The sequence below is a fragment of the Stenella coeruleoalba genome (genome assembly GCF_951394435.1).
Source record: "Stenella coeruleoalba genome assembly, chromosome: 4".
In the NCBI taxonomy this organism is placed as follows: domain Eukaryota; kingdom Metazoa; phylum Chordata; class Mammalia; order Artiodactyla; family Delphinidae; genus Stenella; species Stenella coeruleoalba.
Window position 1 is genome coordinate 139,272,446 of NC_137149.1, and position 7,644 is coordinate 139,280,089.

The window sequence follows — 7,644 nt, forward strand, 5'->3', positions numbered from 1 at the left end:
ATATGATTATAATTATTATATCTTTTTGTGGGTTGACCTTTTATATTCTAAAATATCCTACTTTGTATCTAGTTATTTTTGTCTTTAAGTCTATTATGGCTGATAATATTATAGCAACTGCAGTTCTTTGTATGGTATTTTTTTTCCTTCCTTTTACTTTCAACCTATTTATGGCTTTGAATCTAAAGTTCATAACTTGCAGACAGCAATTAGTTCATGTTTTTTTTTAATTTACTTATTTATTTTTTTATTTTTGGCTGTGTTGGGTCTTCATTGCTGCATGCGGGCCTTCTCTAGTTGCGGCAAGTGGGGGCTACTCTTTCTTGTGGTGTGCAGGCTTCTCATTGCAGTGGCTTCTCTTGTTGTGGAGCACGGGCTCTAGGCCTGCGGGCTTCAGTAGTTGTGACATACAGCTCAGTAGTTGTGGCTTGCAGGCTCTAGAGTGCAGGCTCAGTAGTTGTGGTGCATGGGCTTAGTTGCTCCATGGCATGTGGGATCTTCCTGGATCAGGGCTCGAACCTGTGTCCCCTGCATTGGCAGACAGATTCTTAACCACTGCACCACTAGGGAAGCCCCAGTTCATGTTTTTTAATCCCTTCTGCCAGTCAGAATTTTTTTGAGTGTTAAATCCACTTAGATTTAATGCAATTACTGATTAGGTGAAACTTAAGTCTGACATTTTTGCTACTTTTTTCTATATATCTTAAGTCTTTTTTGTACAGTTATTCCTTTTTTTTTTAACTACTTCTTTTTTGCTAAATAGACATTTTCTAGGGTATTTAACTCTCTTTTGTTTCCCTATCATATTTTTTAGTTATTTTCTTGGTAGATCTCCTAGGGATTACAATTAACATCCTAAGTAAAGCAAACTACTTTATATTAAGGCAAATTGAATATATATAATGTATAAAAACTTTGCCCCAATATAGCTCCATTCTCCACTTCTTTGTCCTATTTTCATATAAATAAACACTTTTATGTAAGTTCATCCACATAGTTTTATAATTTTTTCTTTGTACAGAAGTGAAGGATTACAAAGAAAAATACATTCACAATGTCTTTTATATTTACCTATGCAGTTACTTTTACCAGTGCTCTTATTTTTTCCCATTGATTTGAGTTATTGTATAGTGTCTTTTCCTGAAGGACTCATTTAATATTTCTTATGAGGGAAGTCTTCTAGTGATGAAATCTCTCATTTTTTGTTTATTAGGGTATGTGTTAACTTCTCCTTCAATTTTGAAAGATAGTTTTGCTGAACGCAGAATTCTTAGTTAACATTCATTTTCTTTCAGCACTTTGAATATGTCATCCCACTGCCATCTGGCATCCATTATCCTATGAAGAGTCAGCTGTTAATTTTATTGAGAATTCCTCATATGTGATGAGTTGCTTTTCTCTTCCTGCTTTCATCATCCTTTTTGTCTTTGGCTTTTATCAGTTGCACTATGATGTGTCTAGAAGTGGATCTCTCTAGTTCATCCTTCTTGGAGTTAACTGAGCTTCTTGGATGGGCAGATAAATGTTTTGCATCAAATTTGGAGAGTTTTCTTTTTAAAAAAAATTTTTACTGTTATTTATTCAAATATTCTTTCTTCTCCATTCTCCTCTCTTGAGATTCCAATTATGCATATGTTAGTAAGCTTGATGGTATGTCACAGTATTCTGAGACTATATTTTTCTTTATTCTTTTTTTCTTTCTGTTTCTCAGATTGGATAACCTTAATTGACCTATCTTCAAGTTCACTATTTCTTTCTTTTTCTATCCATTCCAGTCTGCTGTTTATCCCATCTAGTAAGTATTTTATTTCATTTCAGTTATTATACTTTTCAACTATAGACTGATTTCTGCTTTCTTTTTTAATAGTTTCTATCTTGATTAATATCTGTTTGTTGAGACATTATTCCCACAGTCTTCTTAATTCTTGAGACATGGTTTCCTTTAGCTCTTTGAACATAGTTATATCAGCTCTGAATATTAAGTCCAATGTCTGAACCTTCTCAGGGGTAATTTCTATTGACTGGCCTTTTTCCTTGTGCATGGGTCATGCTTTTTTGTTTTTTGTGTGTCTCAAAATGTTTTATTGAAACTTATATATTTTAAGTAGTATAATGTAGGATCTGGTGACTCAGATCCTCCCCTCCCCTAAAGTTTGTGTTATTGCTGATTGTTGAGTTATTTTTGTTGTTCTTATTGCTATTTGTTTGTTTGATGTCTTTCCTGGACTAATTCTGTAAGGTCTATATTCTTTGACTTGTGTGGCCACTGAAGGCTCTGCTTCGTTAGTGTCAATTTCAGCTAATGATTTGAAAGAGATTTTCTTAAATGCTTTGAGCCATTAAGTCTCCCAATCTTAGCAGAAGAGCCCTATATTTGTTTTGGTGTTTCCTTTCATTGCTCATGCAAGCAGTTTACAACTCTGCCTTAGCTTTCACTCACTTCCTCCTTGTCAGAGCTTCAAGGTCAGACAGAGCTGAGGATTAGGTCTTCTTCCCTTTTTCTTTGGCATGAACACACGCTTTCACATGGGCATTATCTTCTTGATTTCTAGGAATAAGTTAAAGCTTTAAAAGTCCCCTATTAATCTCATTCTCCATTTTTAACTTTTAAGTTTTTGGTCATCCTCTTCCTATTGTCACCTCAGGCAGGTGAGATTTTTAAACAATTGCCACTGATTATTTTAGATAAATACCCATGGTATAGACTGTTTGCCATGAACAAGCTCTGATTCTGAGATTTACGCTTTTGGGGAACTGTACAGTCAGGTAGATAGTGACAATAATCTGGGATGGAACTTGAAGGGGATTTCTTTTATTTTTCTAAATAATTATTTCTATACAGTTCAAAATCATCTCAAACTTACAAAAAAGTTGCAAGTACAGATAACTATTTTTTCCTCTGAACCATTTGAAAGTAAATTGACATAATGCTCCATGATTCCCAGACATTTTAGTGTGTCTTCAGTACAAGTAAAGAGATTCTCCTAGTTATCCACAATACAACCACTGAAATCAGAAAATTAACATTGATCTCCTATTCCCACCTAATCTTCAGATCCCACTCAATGAAGTTGTGCAAACTGTCCCAAGAGTGTTTTTTTTTTTTTGTTTTTTTGTTTTTTTAAGTAACAAAAGCATCTAATCCAGAATCAGGTATTACATTAAGTTGTTGTGTCTCCTCAAGTCTGGAATTAAATTTAATTTTAATATAACGAAGGACAAAGAAAAATCACGACTTTGGAGGTCACTGGCTCTCCAAGGGTTGGGTGGAGAGGCCAATAGTGAGAGGGCTGCTGCCTTGGACATCCGGCCACAAAAAGCCACAGGGACTGCCTCTGGAGATTCTTCCCCACCGTCCAGAGCAGACTGGGAACAACTGGTCATGATTTTTTGTTCAGGCCTTTCACTTAGCACTAGATAACCCCAGATGAAGTTATTAAATAATCTAAGTGACCGACCGGTATATACAGGCAGAAATGCTTCTGGGAAATGGATTTCATCCACTGCTTACCAACTTTAGTCTTTTGTTTATTTTTATTATTAAAATGTTTAATAATATTTATTAATATAGCCAATCTTTATCAAGAAGATACTCTAGGCATTTTGCTAAATGCTTTCATTTAATCATCGCATTGAAGTCTAACAATATGAGGTATGTATTATTATTAATCCTATCTTATAAATGAGGACAGTGAGGTATGGAGAAATTAGATGAAGTTGTCTAAAATCACACAGATGGTAAGGCCTCCAGAATTCACATCCCTTGTCACCTCATACATATGCATGGAAACATTTTTAATTCCTAATGAAATAAAATGAACTTCAGTTTCCTGAAATCTGATTCTTCCTTCTCTGAAAGAACCATTGAAAAAATGGCTTTTCAATTTAAGAGAGAGACTTTGACCCTAGTCTACCTCAGGAGGACACTAAGATTTTACCCTTCCTCCCTCAACAAACAGAGATCAGGCCAGGCAAGTAAGTGTGGGTAAAACATTTATTTTGAAAATTCATTTGGTGCTTAGATGATAAACAGGAATTAAGAGCCAGTATCTTTTACTTTATTGTTTTACTTCTTATCATTTTTTAAGCTCTGGTAAACTTTGGTGTACCAGATATAATTTCATACGTGTGGACTCCTGAAATATGAAGTAATGTTGTAAAATAACACTAAAAGAAAAGCTGGGCATGTTATTCTTTATTCCAGTAGCATGATTTACCCAGTACTTGCTTAAGTGCTTTAGGTTCGTACTCTTGAGCATCTGCTGTGTGCAAGGCACTTCAGAGCCATGAGACCCAGCTACTAACGTAAGATTTCCAGAAGGCCTCCCCACACAGTTGCTAGTAAGGACTTTGTATGCAGCCTTGCACCTACTGGCTCCTCTCTGGGGCCAGGAGACCTCCTTGCCTGGGGCTTGGCTCTTACCCTCTGAGAAGTCATTTGTCCCGATGCGGAAGCCATGCCAGAGGATTGTAACTCGTTCAACACTTACCACTGGGTTGGGAGCATATCAGAGCTGAATCTTTCATAAGGGGACTTTAGGTTTTGAGAAGAAGGACAGCATCCCATTGTCCTTAAGGAATGATAACACCATGAGGAATTTCCTCTAGGAGAAAATAGAATGTTTCTATCGATCATCAACCATCTTTGCAGTCAGTGGGATTTATTGGCTCCTAAGGTCCCAGGATTCAGTCAGTGTAGGAAGCCATATCATTAGCCTACTCTAGGTCAGAGAACAAGCCTCTTCTTTACTGAACCCCAAGGTGTCCAGAGAGGGTGAATTCACATGATTTAATCAGTTCTTTTGGTTCAAGGGTAAAATAATTTCTTTCTGACGAACAAAGCTAATGCAGAAGTGGAAAACTTATTTATGGTGATTCTCTATTCAGCAATTTAAAGATGCCCTTTCAAAAATTACTTATAGAAGATTGTCAGCAGACAAGAATCATAATGTAGCTAACAATCTGTCTTCACTGCTTATATAGTACTTGGCTCATTGCTGGTCCTCAATGGAATTTGACTGAAGAAAATCACAGAAGGGGCAGTTGCATGTGGGCAGGTACAGGATTGATTTGGGACAGCCCAGTGCCTCCCCATCCTGGCTCTGGAGAAGAGGAGCCAGCAGGGAGCTCACAACCAGAGTTTGCTGGCCGTCTGTGGAGGAAGGTATCGTTGGGATCCTTCAATAACTCTTATTAGTTGTTAGTTTATCAGAAGAATATCTGACGAAATTTATTCACTGACTACTGCAGGTAGATCAGGAAGTCGTACTCCTCAGGGAAGGAAATAAGCAGTGCTTCTCCTGCCATTGGCTCTGTTTGGGTTTGTTCCACTGGCAGCCAGACAGAAGGCTGACTTGGTGGTTTGAGACATGCTGCACGGTGGTGACAGGTAGGATATGCAGGCTATCCTGGGATCCAGTCTGATTCTGATAATCTCATCCAAGACCTGTGCAAAGTTAGTCTGGGATGATCTTCAGTTTCTGTCCTTAAGAGAGAGCTGGTCCACTGCCAAGATCCACTGCTCATCACTCCCTGCTCTCCTGGAACTTGAGTATATTCTTCTCATGATCTCATACACTTCACATATCCGACTACACACATAACATTCACAGGTCTCTTACATTTTCTAGTAGGTCTTTCAAAATTTTCTCTAGGGGAGCCTATTCTACACTGTAACTCAATTAAAATCAACTAAATTTAGATTTCCTTTTGTCTGCAAGGATTCTGCCTACCAAAACTGTATGGTGCCACTGGGCATCTTGTGCAAACATAAGAGACCTTGTTTAGATCACTGTGTTACCGGAGTCTTTGGAAATGTGTTGTTAATCCTATGGAATATTGATCGACTGTGTTTATTTCAGCCTATAGCATGGGGAGCTAGGAGATGATGGTTTCTAGGCCAAGAGGGCCTCACTTTTTTTCTCTTCTAATATCAAACATTAAAATTTAACATTTATCTACTAAGTATACTACTTACTACTAAGAGTCAGTACACCTATTGCCTCTATGTCAGTGCTTGTTCCTTGTATCAGTATTTATAGTTTAGACAGATCATCCTTTAGCCAGTCAGCTTCCATGTTGGGCTCCTGGTAAAAAATAGAGGATAAATGCATGAGGTATTTTTTTTCTCACAGAGTCATATGTCTCCTGGAAAATTGTTCTTCATGTCTTCATAGTACGCTTTTGGACACCAACCATCTATAGTATCATAGTAAAATGTGAACTTAGGTACATGTTCTTTTATGATTTCATTGTCTCTCTTCACCACCTCCATCATTTCTTGGCTCCCAAGGTAGGCAGCACTAATGAGGCAGAATGGTTCCAATGCATTCAGAAAGGAAAATTCACTCTGTACATTAATCATTCGAAGGAGCATTCTGATCATCCAGGACTTGATTTTCTCCGGCCACGATTTAAGTAGTAAGTAGCCAGGAACATAGAGAACATCAAAGCCAGCACAAAAGTGGATTGGCGAGCTTGCTGTTGGGTGACTCAGTCATTCACTCAGTTGCTGGAGAGAGCAGAAAGCAGCGAGTTATTGGGAGCTCAGGGGCATATGCTTCAGAATCTGAAGGGAAAAAGAGCAGCCTACAGAATGACCAATGACCACAAGTTTCATTTCCTTTGGCACATGAGTTCTCAGGAAAGCTAGTTTGTATTCTACTTGACCACAGAGTCCATAGATGTCCTTAATTTCTCGAGCATTTGGATCGTCCAAAAGTTGTCAGAATCTTCTTGTCCTTGGGGGCCACGGCATGCCCAGCATGACTGATAACCCAAACTGGAAAGCGTCTTTTTGTTGAAGAATACAAAGCCTTTGCAAATGGCACATAAAAGGCATAAAAACCTGTGTTACCCGTAATAAAGAAAATAAGCAGCTTAGGTCTGTTGGCACTTTGAGTATTAACGCGGTCAGTCCAGGGCCCACATTTTAGAACCTGTGTTTCAACTCCACAACATGAAATGAATTCCTTAGGCACAGGAGTTCCTTCCTTGATTTCTGCGTCCATTTCTGTCTGCCTAGAAGGCAGCAGCCTGCACCGTGACCGTCTTGGTTAGTGAGGGGATTGTTTTAAATCCATTCTGCTCCCTCCAGTGTCTGCAGGGCTGCTGTTTTTCACAGTTGCTGCTAGCCGGGCTATTGTTTTTCAACACTGCTGCACAGTAGGGAGTAAGGCGTGGGCACAGGGCCTGTTATAACATTTCAAACCTCACTCATCTTTTTTATTGAATAATGTTTTCTCAGGTATTTTTCAAGCATTTGGTTAATTTCTAGAGTTCTAAAAAGTTGATTTTGTCAATCATTATCATTGCTTTTATGGAGGAGCAGTTTTTCAGAGGTCTTGCTCTGCCATTCCTGAAATGCTTCTTATCCAAATGTATTTTCAGTCTACATGTTTAATTTTCACCTCAGTATTCTTACTACTCAGGTTCTGAAGTAAATAAATATCTAAAGTGGAAGAAATCCAAACTGAATATATCCACTATCCTGGCTTACTAAATTCAAGGGTGAATTTACTATGGTTGTCAGTCTAACAGGAGTCCGTACTTTTTTTTTCATTCTGGAAAAAAATATATATCACACAATGTGAAAACAAAGTGTACAGCATGTTCTTTAGTTTGAATTTTACTATAAATTGCTTT

General features: G+C 37.9%; 1 pseudogene across 1 annotated transcript; it reads right to left on the bottom strand.

Moving 5' to 3' along the window:
* Positions 1-6,035: 6,035 nt before the first annotated feature.
* LOC307185726 (lipid droplet-associated hydrolase-like) lies at positions 6,036-7,237 on the bottom strand (annotated as a pseudogene). The gene has a single exon. The product of its transcript is annotated as a lipid droplet-associated hydrolase-like (transcript).
* Positions 7,238-7,644: the final 407 nt, after the last annotated feature.